The 12,152-nt window shown below is 42.8% G+C and overlaps 1 non-coding gene and 1 pseudogene across 1 annotated transcript; both read left to right on the forward strand.

Moving 5' to 3' along the window:
* The first annotated feature begins 5,652 nt into the window (after positions 1–5,652).
* Positions 5,653–5,737, forward strand: LOC125533444 (annotated as a pseudogene).
* A 99-nt stretch (positions 5,738–5,836) lies between these two features.
* LOC125533441 lies at positions 5,837–5,920 on the forward strand. Its single transcript, XR_007294312.1, has one exon. It is a non-coding gene; the product is annotated as a small nucleolar RNA SNORD36 (small nucleolar RNA).
* The last annotated feature ends 6,232 nt before the right edge of the window (positions 5,921–12,152 follow it).

The raw sequence follows: 12,152 nt of genomic DNA on the forward strand, positions 1-12,152 counted from the left end.
ATTCAAAAATATTCATCTTCCTTTTTTGTTCAGAACATCACTTTATGAAGGAAGTGCTATTTATATTCTTGATTGCCCTTAGAATTTTTGGGCACTCTTCCATACCCAAATCATTGCCCCATGATAGTATTCAGCTAAATTTTCCTAGGAAATCTTTCTCCGGAAATTTCCAAAGTTTTTGTCCACCTAGAAGTATTGTGAAGGAAGTACCTTTTTGATATATCGAAATGACATGAAATTTATGCAGTTCCTTCATATGCCCAAATTATCACCCTCCTCCAAATTGCGGCTCAGTCAAATCATCTATGTGAGCCCAGGTTCAATTTATATTTTATGGCCAAATTGGCATCTTGCAAAGCAAGTGTTATCTAGACCCCTCCTATTACCCTCAAACTTTTTGGGCACTCTTCCATACCCAAATCATTGCCCCATGATAATATTCAGCTAAATTTTCCTAGGAAATCTTTCTCCGGAAATTTCCAAAGTTTCTACCTCGAGAGAAGCTTTGTGAAGTAAGTACTAGCTAGCCTTACCCAAATGATCTGAAAATTTACCAGCACATGACCATAGCTATGTAACTTACCTACACCAATTTTGAGCTCATTTCATTCACCCAATCTCTCTCACCAGTTTTACCAAGTTTCTGTCCATACAAGAGCATTGTGAAGGAAGTACTACTTTGACATGTCCAAATGGTATCAATTTTATACAATGCTTTCCTATGCCCAAATAACCATCCTCCACCAAATTTCAGCTCAATCCATTCATTATTTTGAGCCCAGCTTCAACATTCATAATTTTGTCTGGTGTGGTACTTTGCAAAGCAAGTACCACCTAGGATCCTCCTTTTGAGCTAAAAATTTGTTAAGACATTCTCCTTACTAGATGATCATCCTCAGCCAGAACTCACGCCCATTGGCCATGTGCATTTCCCGTACCGCTAATCAAACACTTGACTGCTAATTCATCTTTGAGCATAGGTCAGTCTCCTCATGAGATTCTTCTGTTGTAGTTTTCTTCCTAGCACCTACCTGGGGAGTGCCCAACCCACTAGACATGCCTAGGCCTCCCAGAACGCATGTCAACGCCAAGGTCATGCGGTGACCACGCGGCGGGCATGCGAGTTTACGCGCTTTGGAGTTGGGGCCCTGGGCCACATCCAAACCTCGACGTATCGCCACCAAACCATGTATTTATGATTAAATAGATACTTATGTAACTAGAAATGATTTTTGGGAAAAATAAAGAGCAAACAATAAGGTAGATTGCAGTTCAAATTTGACCCGCTTCCTACTGAATCGGCGGGAATTTGTCTTTTTCACCAGAGGTGGATCAAGGCTTTTGACACCCAAACATTTGGTCAATTGTGAATCAAATATGGCCTAGTATTTTACATAATTGATTTGGTCCAATTTTGCAACAAATATATGGTAGGTCCTTCACAAAAAGAACTCAATTCGGTCACTCGGAAAATGGAAAATGAATTTTCCGTGCAAAGAAAATAAAAAGTCCGTTAGGCAACATTGTTTGGAATTCCAATATGCACCCTTGTGCAAAATATGAGATCATTTGAACAAACTATGCCATGAATGTGGCCATAAGATTGATCATTTGGCTTGAAAGCCATGAATCTCCACGCATGATAGCTCATTTCTGAGAACACTTTTTAAAAATAATTGCCGTATTACAAGTTGGTTTTTTGTCCTGGTAACTTGGTCACATATAATGACACAATGCGAAGGCTTCCCAATTTTTTGATTTTTTTTGAATTTTTTATGCCCGTTTCAAAATGCGGTCAAAACGGCGGGCTTGACCGTTCCTAGCTAGTGGTTGAATCTTGGAATTTTTTTGGTGTTTCTCTGATTAAATAGATACTTTTGTACACAGAAATGATTTTTGGTAAAAATAAATAGCAAACTATGAGGCAGCCGCAGTTCAAATTTGACCCGCTTTCTATTGAATCGGCAGAAATTTGTCTTTTTCACAAGAGGTGGATCAAAACTTTTGACACCCAACCATTTGGTAAATTGTGCATTAAATATGGCCTAGTATTTTAGAAAAATGATTTGGTCCAATTTTGCAACAATTATTTGGGAGGTCCTTCACAAAAAAACCTCCTTTTGGGCACTCGAAAAATGGAAAATGGTTTTTTCGTCCAAAGAAAATGAAAACTTCCTTAGGCAACATTGTTTGCCATTTCAATATGCACCCTTTTGCACAATATGAGATCATTTGAACAAACTATGCCATGAATGTGGCCATAAATTGATCATTTGGCTTGAAAGCCATTGATCTCCACACTTGATAGCTCGTTTCTGAGAACACTTTTTAAAAATAATTGACGTATTACAAGTTTGTTATTTTTCCTGGGAATTTGGCCACATATAACGACACAATACGAAGGTTTCCCAATTTTTTGATTTTTTTGAATTTTTATGCCGATTTCAAAATGCGGTCAAAACGATGGGAATAACCGTTCCTAGCTAGTGGTTGAATCTTAGAATTTTTTTTGGTTTTTCTCTGATTTAATAGATACTTATGTACCTAGAAACGATTTTTGGAAAAAATAAAGAGCAAACTACAAGGCAGCTACAGTTCAAATTTGACCCGCTTCCAACTGAATCGGCGAAAATTTGTTTTTTTCATGAGAGGTGGATCAAAACTTTTTACACCCAACTATTTGGTCAATTGTGAATTAAATATGACCTAGTATTTTAGAAAAATGATTTGATCCAATTTTGCAACAAATATATTATAGGTCCTTCACAAAAAAACTTATTTCGAGCACTCGAAACATAGAAAATTGATTTTTAGTTAACTACGACCAATTTTGTAGTTAATCATGACCAATTTAGATGGTCATGACATCTTATGCGTGTATTGCATTTTGACTGGTCCATGGGCGTTTCATGCGGATCGTGGATGGAACACCGTTGGATTTTTGCGGATCTAACGGCTGTCCTCACCCCAAGCCCGCCTAAGCCGAAACCCTAGTCCTCGTGGACATTTTTCATTCACCCCCCACCTCCTTTCTTTCTCCCCTCGCTCTCCTCTCCTCCTCCCCTCCCCGCTCCCTCCCATGGCGAACCCCGTTGCCTCCCCTCTCCTCCTTCCCTCCTGCGTGCGTCGGCCACCTCCCTCCAGCGGAGCTCGACCCCCACCCCCAAGCGCCGCTGCTCCACCGTCTCCCACGCCCCTCGATCCCATATCCCCATCTCCAAGTCACCCTCTCCCTCCCTCAGATCTCGATCCACCGCCGCCCACCATCGACGACCCTCACCATAGACGAGATCGAGCTCCTCCCTCCCTCCCGTTCTCCCCTAGCCTTATCCACTCTGAGCCAACCAACCACTCCGTCCTTGGGATTTTGTCGCGCAGCGCCTCGTCTCGCCGGCCCGGCGACCATAGGCAGGTAGTCCACGGCCAGGATGGCGGCGTGCCCCGCCATGACCACGTACGCGCACGACACTCCGTGCCTCCCCTCCCTCTCCCGCGGTTCCTAACATATTGCTCCTCTCCTCTCCTTGGGTGACATGTAGGGCTCACGTGGGAGCAGCGCACGGCGGAGGCCTCTGGAGGAGAAGCGGGAGTAGCCCGACCGTCCTCGCGCGCCCGACCCATGGCAGGAGCACCACGGCGCGTGCCTCGGAGCTACAACATCTCCTTCGGCGACTTCGTCTTCGGCATCCTGCCGGCCACGCTCGTCGGCGTCGGCATCCTGGCGACTTCCTGTAATCCAGTTCGGCAATGCGTGCTGGGAACTTTATTGCCTCGAGCACGGCATCCTGGTTCGTCATACCCCATCTCATCCCATCTCTCGCCCCTTTCGATGTCAGATCTTCTCTGGTCTGGAATATTTTGGCTGTAATTGATGCGTAATTTGAACCATGATCGGATTACTGGATTACCTTCCCGTGTAGGTCTAATTGTTTCCCCCCCAGGAATGCGACAATTAGTGTTTGATCTGTTCGACCCTTCTAAATTTATCAGGAACATGAACTGTTCGTAGTTCCTAATTTAAGCATGTGATCTGTAGTGTCTAGCCATTTCGTTTTGTAGTTTAGATCTGATAAGCAATTGCAGTACGAGGATCGTGCTTTTCATGAGACATGGGTGCACTACTGTACTAGTATAGTTGCCACTTGTGTGAAATCTCAAATCTAGTTAGGCCATTATCATGCTTTACATAGTCATTTAGTGGTCCAACATTGCATTGCATCTACGGACTTGCATTATTGACGAGGGTGTATTTGGTTTGGGGCTCCATTGAAAAGGGAAGCATAAATATTCTGTCTGCCACCAAATTCTTTGTGGCTTTCTGTACTGCAAACATAGGACCGGGATGTTATTGGTGTGAGCAATCAGAAGGAAGCAATAAAACATGCTGTCTTGTGTACATTTCACCATCCGCCAATCATTTTTTATATCATCATGTTATTACCGTGACCAAAACTTACTCTTGTTCTTGCCCTTGCAGATCGAGGATATTGTCTGAGTGGCCAGGCAAGCCTGCTACAGAGCTTTGCCCATGGAGGCAATTGCGTGATCGAAATTAGCTTCAGTTTTGCTAGGATGTGTCATTATGAATCTGATACAGTGTGAAGTATGTGTTACATCTGCTCCTGCATACATGAAACTGCATGTGTATAGATAAATTTCTCTTGATCTGTAGCGCATTTGCACCTTGGCATAGCATTTTTCTTTCCATAGAACTGAATGCCGCGGATAGAACTGTTCAGGCAGTCTGTCTTAGTAGTAGCTACTGAAAACTGACTTGCACTGCTTCATGGAAATCTCTCACGGTCACAGTGAAGAACTCTACTTGTACAGCCAAAATTGATTCAAATCCTACATATCTAGAACTGCATCTTCACATTCTTTAGTGCAGCCATGTAGTAGCACTGTAGTAACCTTCTAGATCAGTTCATTTAGCAATTTTTTTTCCGGGAGTTCATCTTGTAATCTATTTAGATCATGAAGTTTCTAGGACAGTTGCCTGCCTGCTTGTGTGATAGGCATCACCTTTCGTGTATGAAAGAAACAAGCTGATCCGGTTCCTTTGGTTGAATAGGATGTTCTTGGGTAGTGTGAGCAAGTACTGCATCAACAGCCTGGGCTGCCCCGTCTCGTGATCAAGGGCGCCTGACCCATCCTCGACCAAACAAACATTCCTCATTGTATTCCACACCGTGATTCTTGAGGTTTCTATTGTGTTGTACGTACGTACTCCTGTGCAAATTCACTGCACACTTCCAAGAGTACTATATGGCTTATGTTAGTATCATTCATGTGTTTGTTAGTGCTTGGTTGGATGAGGCTGGATTTGTGCGCCTCCGATCTGATGCGTTTGTGCGTGCGTGTGTTGAACAGTGACCTCAGATCTGGTGAAGGGCGCCAAGGAGAAGCAGCTGAAGGTCAAGGGCCCGGTCAGGATGCTGCTCAACATCACCACCAGGAAGTTCCCCTGTGGAGAAGGTAGCCACCTCCCTCTCTTTGCCCTTCTGCTCGATCCCATTTGTTTAGTAGCTCTGCATTGTATCTGGTCCTTACATGCTCACAGTAGCTCATTGGTGATGTGGGTCACTATGTTTTTGTGGATAGCTGACTGTTTAGACCGCTGCGGCCTTTCCGTGACGATGATGATGTTGTGCTGGGCAGAGGATGTGAAACATTTAGACCACTGCGGCCTTTCCGGTCTTTGATGATCTAAAATTGAGCTTTTTAAAACTGATGCTTAGCATGCCATCAACGTTTTTTCGTTCCTCATCTAGAGATGCAGCTCCGTGTGTTGGTGTGATATAATGTAGAGGAGTTGCATGTGAATTGTTTGTCAGCTGAGCATGTGATGTTACAAGGAGATGCTACTGAGATTTTACGTCATTGAAGTATCTAAAACCGAGCTTTTTAAAACTGATGCTTGGTTGATCTAGTTCTAGTATATTAGTTGGGTGAGAGTCCGTTGTTGATGGTGCTGTGTTGGCATTTCTTTTTACGTCGTTGAAGAATAAAAAGGATAAGCATTTCTCCAGCAATTCTGAAGTAGTTGCTGCTGTGTAGTCATCGGCTGGACCTATGCATTTCATCATAAGTCAGATATTGCTTGGACTATACTTCTGAATAGAATTGAAACATTTCTCTTTCGTTTATTTGTCTTCAATTCTTTGGATCAAACAACTCTCTTGAACACATGTTCGTTAGTGTGGTGATGGTTAAACAGCTACAGTTGATCGGTGTTTTTTGCATTTTTGGATTTCTCAACCTTGGATATTTTGCCAAAAATAAACCCTTAGATTCGTTGCCATTCCTTTGATCATAATTTGTTGTGGTTGCTAAGTATTTTTTAGCAGTAATAAAAACCTGGCTCTTTCATGTTGCAACCCAACAGGAGCACCCCTGTTTGTCTGCGTAATACACATATTTGCTCTGCTGCTCTTAGTTTTAACTAGCCAATGCAAGGATGACGACAACCATCGTTGTTAGATTTGTTATCCATGTTGAAGTGTAGAACAACAGCAGGTTAAAATGTTTTATTTGCCCTATGCAATTCTGTTGTTTTATTTGCCCTTTATAGTATTGTACAAACTGATGCATTCCTAGCATAAACAAATTATTCTATAAGATTTGTAAACTAATGCAAACTCAGCAGCAGCAACTGTATACTTTAGCAGCAGCAGTATACTTCAGGAAGTTTTGTTCATTATACTAATGCCTCAGCAGTAGTATACTATATTAGCTGTTGTTCCTGTTATCCATACTTCATTATTCTGTTATCCATACTAATGCCTCAGCAACAGTATACTATTGTTATCCATGCTCCTAGCTGCTTGTGTATCTGTTTATTATTCTGTTCATTATTCTTTTCCTAGTTGTTCTTTGTTGGAAGATATTTCTTTCATTGGCAACCATGATAACATAATTTCCTCTCTTCTACAGGAGCTCTAGGCTAAAGAAGTTCGAAGAAGGGAACACTTCATCTTTGTAGCTAGTTTTATCTTCCTAGGTGTTTTATGTTCCTGGGTGTTTATTCCTGGGTGTTTACTTCAGAGATGTTCCTTGATGTTCCTGGGTGTTTGCACTTCCTGGGTGTTGTAAATTACTAGATGATGTGAACTATGCATGATTGTAATATATATAATATACTCATTTTGGTCGCCATTTGTGAAAATTTGGGTGATTGAAATATTGCAAATGTTGATTATTTATTGTTTTTTTGAGGATCAGTTCATTAATTGCTGATACATCAGAAATGAAACAAATACTACTTGGGCCCTAAAAAGGCCACAAATCAAACAATTCAGGAAAGTGAATAAAATCTCTTAAAAATCAATTGTGAAAAGGTGAAGGCCAAGAAAACAAAAAGGCCTAGGCCCAAAAATAACAAGGCTGAAATGTTGTGCTTGGCCCATCTACCCGACCAAAATTAATATGAGAAAAAACACAAATAGGCTGAATTGTTGGGCTCGGCCCATGTAAAGTGTCGAATTGGACCGGGCTGAATCTTATCAACGACCTTTTCAATTGGTCGCAATTTTGCCACGTCAGTTTGCCACGTCGGATCCGACGTGGCCTGGGCACAGAGCTAGCGACCAAAAGAGAAGGTCATAGAATCAACGACCTTTGGTTTTGGTCGTGGAATTCCACGACCTTCTCACAGAGAAGGTCGTTAATTTCAGTTTACGACCGCCAGCTTTTGACCTTCTGTTTTTGGTCAAAAAAGGTTGCAAATGAAAATCAATGACCTTTTAGAGACCAATAGTGAGGGTCACAAGTTGGCATATTTCTTGTAGTGTGACAAAGGAACAACGTATGTTGTTATGTGGTTTGACCGATAAAGATATTCGTAGAATATGTAGGAACCAATATGAGCATCCAGGTTCCTCTATTGGTTATTGACCGGAGACGTGTCTTGGTCATGTCTACATAGTTCTCGAACCCGTAGGGTCCGCATGCTTAAAGTTCTGTGACGATCGGTATTATGAGTTTTTGTGTTTTGATGTACCGAAGGTAGTTCGGAGTCCCGGATATGATCACGGACATGACGAGGAGTCTCGAAATGGTCGAGACATAAAGATCGATATATTGGACGACTATGTTCGGACATCGGAAGTGTTTCGAAAGGTTTTGGACATATACCGGAGTACCGGGGGGTTACCGGAACCCCCCGGGGAATATATTGGGCCTAATGGGCCTTAGTGGGAGAAGAGGAGGGGCGGCCAGGGCAGCCGCGTGTCCCCTCCCCCTCTAGTATGAATTGGACAAGGAGGGGGGCGGCGATGCACCCTTTCCTTCTCTCCTTCTCTCCCTTCCTTCTCCTCTCCTACTCCTACTTGGAAGGGAGGAGTAGGACTCCTCATGGGGCGCGCCATACGAGGCTGGCCCCTCCCCCTCCTCCAATCATTTATATACAGGGAGGGGGCACCCCTTGGAGACACAACAATTGATCATTGATCTCTTAGCACTAGTAGAAAAAGGGTCAAATGTGAAGCACGTTAGTGCCGGTTTGAATTTGAGCCGGCACTAATGTGACCATTAGTGCCGGTTCCAACGGCTAGGCGGGCGGGCATCATTAGTACCGGTTCATGGGCAACCTTTAGTGCCGGTTCATGCCACGAACCAGTACTAATGAGGCTGTGTCAGGCTATGGTCAGGCTGGGGCCCCCACGAAGACCTTTAGTACCGGTTCATGCCATGAACCGGTACTAGAGTTTCTTAGTAAGCTGAATTTTAGTCCCACCTCGCCAAGAGAGAGGCAGTATGAGCGGTTTATAAGCCGTGAGTGCACAGACAATGACGAAGAGGCGCAATGCTCACCTGCATGTTGATTAGCTTCAAGCCTTTCGAAATAGCATAGATTGCACTGAGCTATGTGCAGTGTAGTCTACACTATTCCGAAAGGCTTGAAGCAAATTAACCAGCATTGCACCTCTTTTTTATTTTTAATAACTTATTTGAACTTCGGACTTCTTTTTGTGTTCAGTATGCAAGCATTCAAGAGCGACGTCATCAATTTCAACATGTTCTGAGCATCATTTGTTATTTTCGGTCATTTACCTAATTGTTTAGAAGAGCTAAATGACCATGAAAATTGAAAATCACTACAAAATGAATCTAAAAATGTTGAAACTTGGCATGGTAATCATCATTTCACCCGCATAGCAATGGTGCGAAAGAGTAGAAGAGGGTCACGGAAAAAAAAACTGACAGCACTTCGTGTACAAACTGGACAAACTCTTTCGGAGTAATCAGGGTTTCGGACGAAGAACTCATCTGTTTACAACGGGCCTTCAAATGTTTTTTTAAAATTATTTGAACTCCGGACTTCTTTTTGTTCAGTATGCAGCATTCAAAGCGACCGTCATCAATTTTCCAACATGTCTGATATCATTTGTTGTTTTTCGTCATTTACCCTAATTTGTTTAGAGAGCTAAATGACCGTGAAATTGAAAATCACTACAAAATGAATTTCTGAAAAATGTTGAAACTTGGCATGGTATCATCATTTCACCCGCATAGCATGTTGCGAAAGAGTAAGAGAGGGTCACGGCAAAAACTGGACGCACTTCGTGTACAAACTGGACAAACTCTTTCAGAGTATCACGGGTTTCGGACGAGAACTCATTCTGTTACACGGCACTTCAATGTTTTAAAACTTATTTTGAACTCCCAGACTTCTTTTGTGTCAGCTATGCAGCCATTCAAAGCGAACGTCATCAATTTCCAACATGTTCTGACATCATTTGTTGTTTTCGGATCATTTACCTAATTGTTTAGAGAGCTAAATGACCGTGAAATTGAAAATCACTACAAATGAATTCTGAAAATGTTGAAACTTGGCATGGTATCATCATTTCACCCGCATAGCATATGCGAAAGAGTAGAGAGGGTCACGGCAAAAACTGGACGGCACTTCGTGTACAAAACTGGACAACTCTTCGAGTATCAGGGTTTCGGACGAAGAACTCATCTGTTTACACGGGCCACTTTCATGTTTTTTTAAACTTATTTGAACTCCGGACTTATTTTGTGTTCACTACGCAACATTCAAAGCGACGTCATCAATTTCCAACATGTTCTGACATCATTTGTTTTTTTCAGTCATTTACCTAGTTGTTTAGAGAGCTAAATGACCGTGAAATTGAAAATCACTACAAAATGAATTCTGAAAATGTTGAAACTTGCAATGGTATTATCATTTCACCCGCATAGCATGTGCGAAAGAGTAGAGAGGGTCACAAAAAAACTACTCATAAATAAATATAAGAAAATAAATAAAGAAGAAAAGAATAAAACTATATAAAAAATTACTCAAAAATAAATAGAAGAAAATAAATAATGCAGAAAAGAAAAAAACTATATAAAAAATTGCTCAAAAATAAATAGAAGAAAATAAATAATGCAAAAAAGAAAAAACTATATAAAAAATTTGTTGGGGCGCTGCCTAGTGGGCCTGCCAGACCTAGGGTGTGCAAATGTAGGCCCAGAAGGGCCAACAGACTCACAGGGCAGCGCGCCCTAGTTAGGCCCAGAAGGCCTGCTATATAGAGACAGCTCGAAGGAGCAGCACACGGCTGTGCAGCGTCGGCAGGGCAGGGGACAGGGGGGCGGAGGGGGTGGGCGGAAGATGGGGTGGGGGTGGGCGGGGTTGGTGTGTTGTTTATTCAGTAATTCTACCCCTTCTTCATTCTTGGACCTCGCTTCTGAATATTTTGACTCTTCCATGCTGTGTCTTAGGAACCTTTTCAATACGGTCCGGATTGCTAGCTCCCGTTCATAGTTCCGCTACAGACGATACACGAGGAAGATTTTTATGGCGGTTCTTCCTTCTAATTACAGGCATATCTATGACTCTTTTTTACCAGATGAAGCAGGAGGCATCGGTCCGTAGAACCTATAAAAAAGAGATGGTTGTGGCGCGAAGTACTCTTGTGCACCTACGTCACTCGGCTCGCGCGCAACCCCGCCCCGTTATGTTATGTTATGGAAGAATTTAGCTTCTTGCTGGGCTGGTTATTCAGAGCCAGCAACTGGCTGCCGGATTTCGTCCCGTCCGTAGCGCTTCGGAAGTCACTCTGGCGTGGCGCTGCTGGATACTTCTGATCAATAGGAATAGGAGGAAAAAAAAGCTTATGATGAGCATCTATTGGAGTCGATCATTTCCAAGATCTAATTCTAGTTTCTTATTATGTAGTGGAAACGCCTCACAATCTTCAGTTTTACGCTTACGCTTAAGGGAAGAAATGTTCTTGGTGGATGCAGGCCCTGGTACCCCAAAAATTTGTATGCAAGATGAGCTTACAGGACTGCCAATCAAGCAGAGCCACCAAGGGTTTATGAGAATAAGGTGGGATCCAAGAATGTAGATGTGTGGTGAATCACTGAGCAAAAAGCGGAGAGGAAAAAGGAATTTAGACAGAAAAAAGGTGGATCCATGTAGTGGCTGGGTTGCAACATGATACAAGCATTTGAGAGATCTTCAGCGATCTAGTGGCACGGGAGAAATATACATGAGGGGGGTCCATGATGAGATGACAGAGAGGCCGGCAGGTTTAATGATGGTGTTCGTGAGGCGAAACTAAGAGGCTACTCTGAAATGTAAGAAGCTTCGGTAGACGAGCACCAAGTAGTAATGGAGTGGACACACGAGGAAGAGAGTACAAGACAGACATAGCCACACAGAGAGAGGACTGAGACGGATACTAACGAAAGAGTCAGAGTGGAGCTAACAGATCCTGAATGACCTGAGAGGAGCGAGTAAATGAAAAGAAGGTAAATAAGACAGGGATTCTTGCAATCGGAGAGAAAGATAGATAAATTCTATACTTATCAACCGAGACATGTCAGAAGCGACACATGACGCCACTCAGCATGCTGCGGGAGTAGAGAGCGACTGTCGCAATATCAAAACTTACTTGAGCAGGTTCTCCATTCAGCAAAACAACTGCTAATCATCGCACAAGAACATAAAAGGAACGTCAAGGCTGTCAGGCGGAGGTCGATTCTAACGCACTCAGCGAGCGCGGCCCGAGATCTTTGACATTGACCACTGATGCGACCACGAAACGAGCGTCAGGTGAGCTAGAATGTCCTGTGCAACACATAACAAACTCGAGCAGATCGTCGAACAGATCAGAGAGAGCGAGAGAGAGCGCAAG

The sequence above is a fragment of the Triticum urartu genome, chromosome 1 (genome assembly GCF_003073215.2).
Source record: "Triticum urartu cultivar G1812 chromosome 1, Tu2.1, whole genome shotgun sequence".
Taxonomy (NCBI): Eukaryota; Viridiplantae; Streptophyta; class Magnoliopsida; order Poales; family Poaceae; genus Triticum; species Triticum urartu.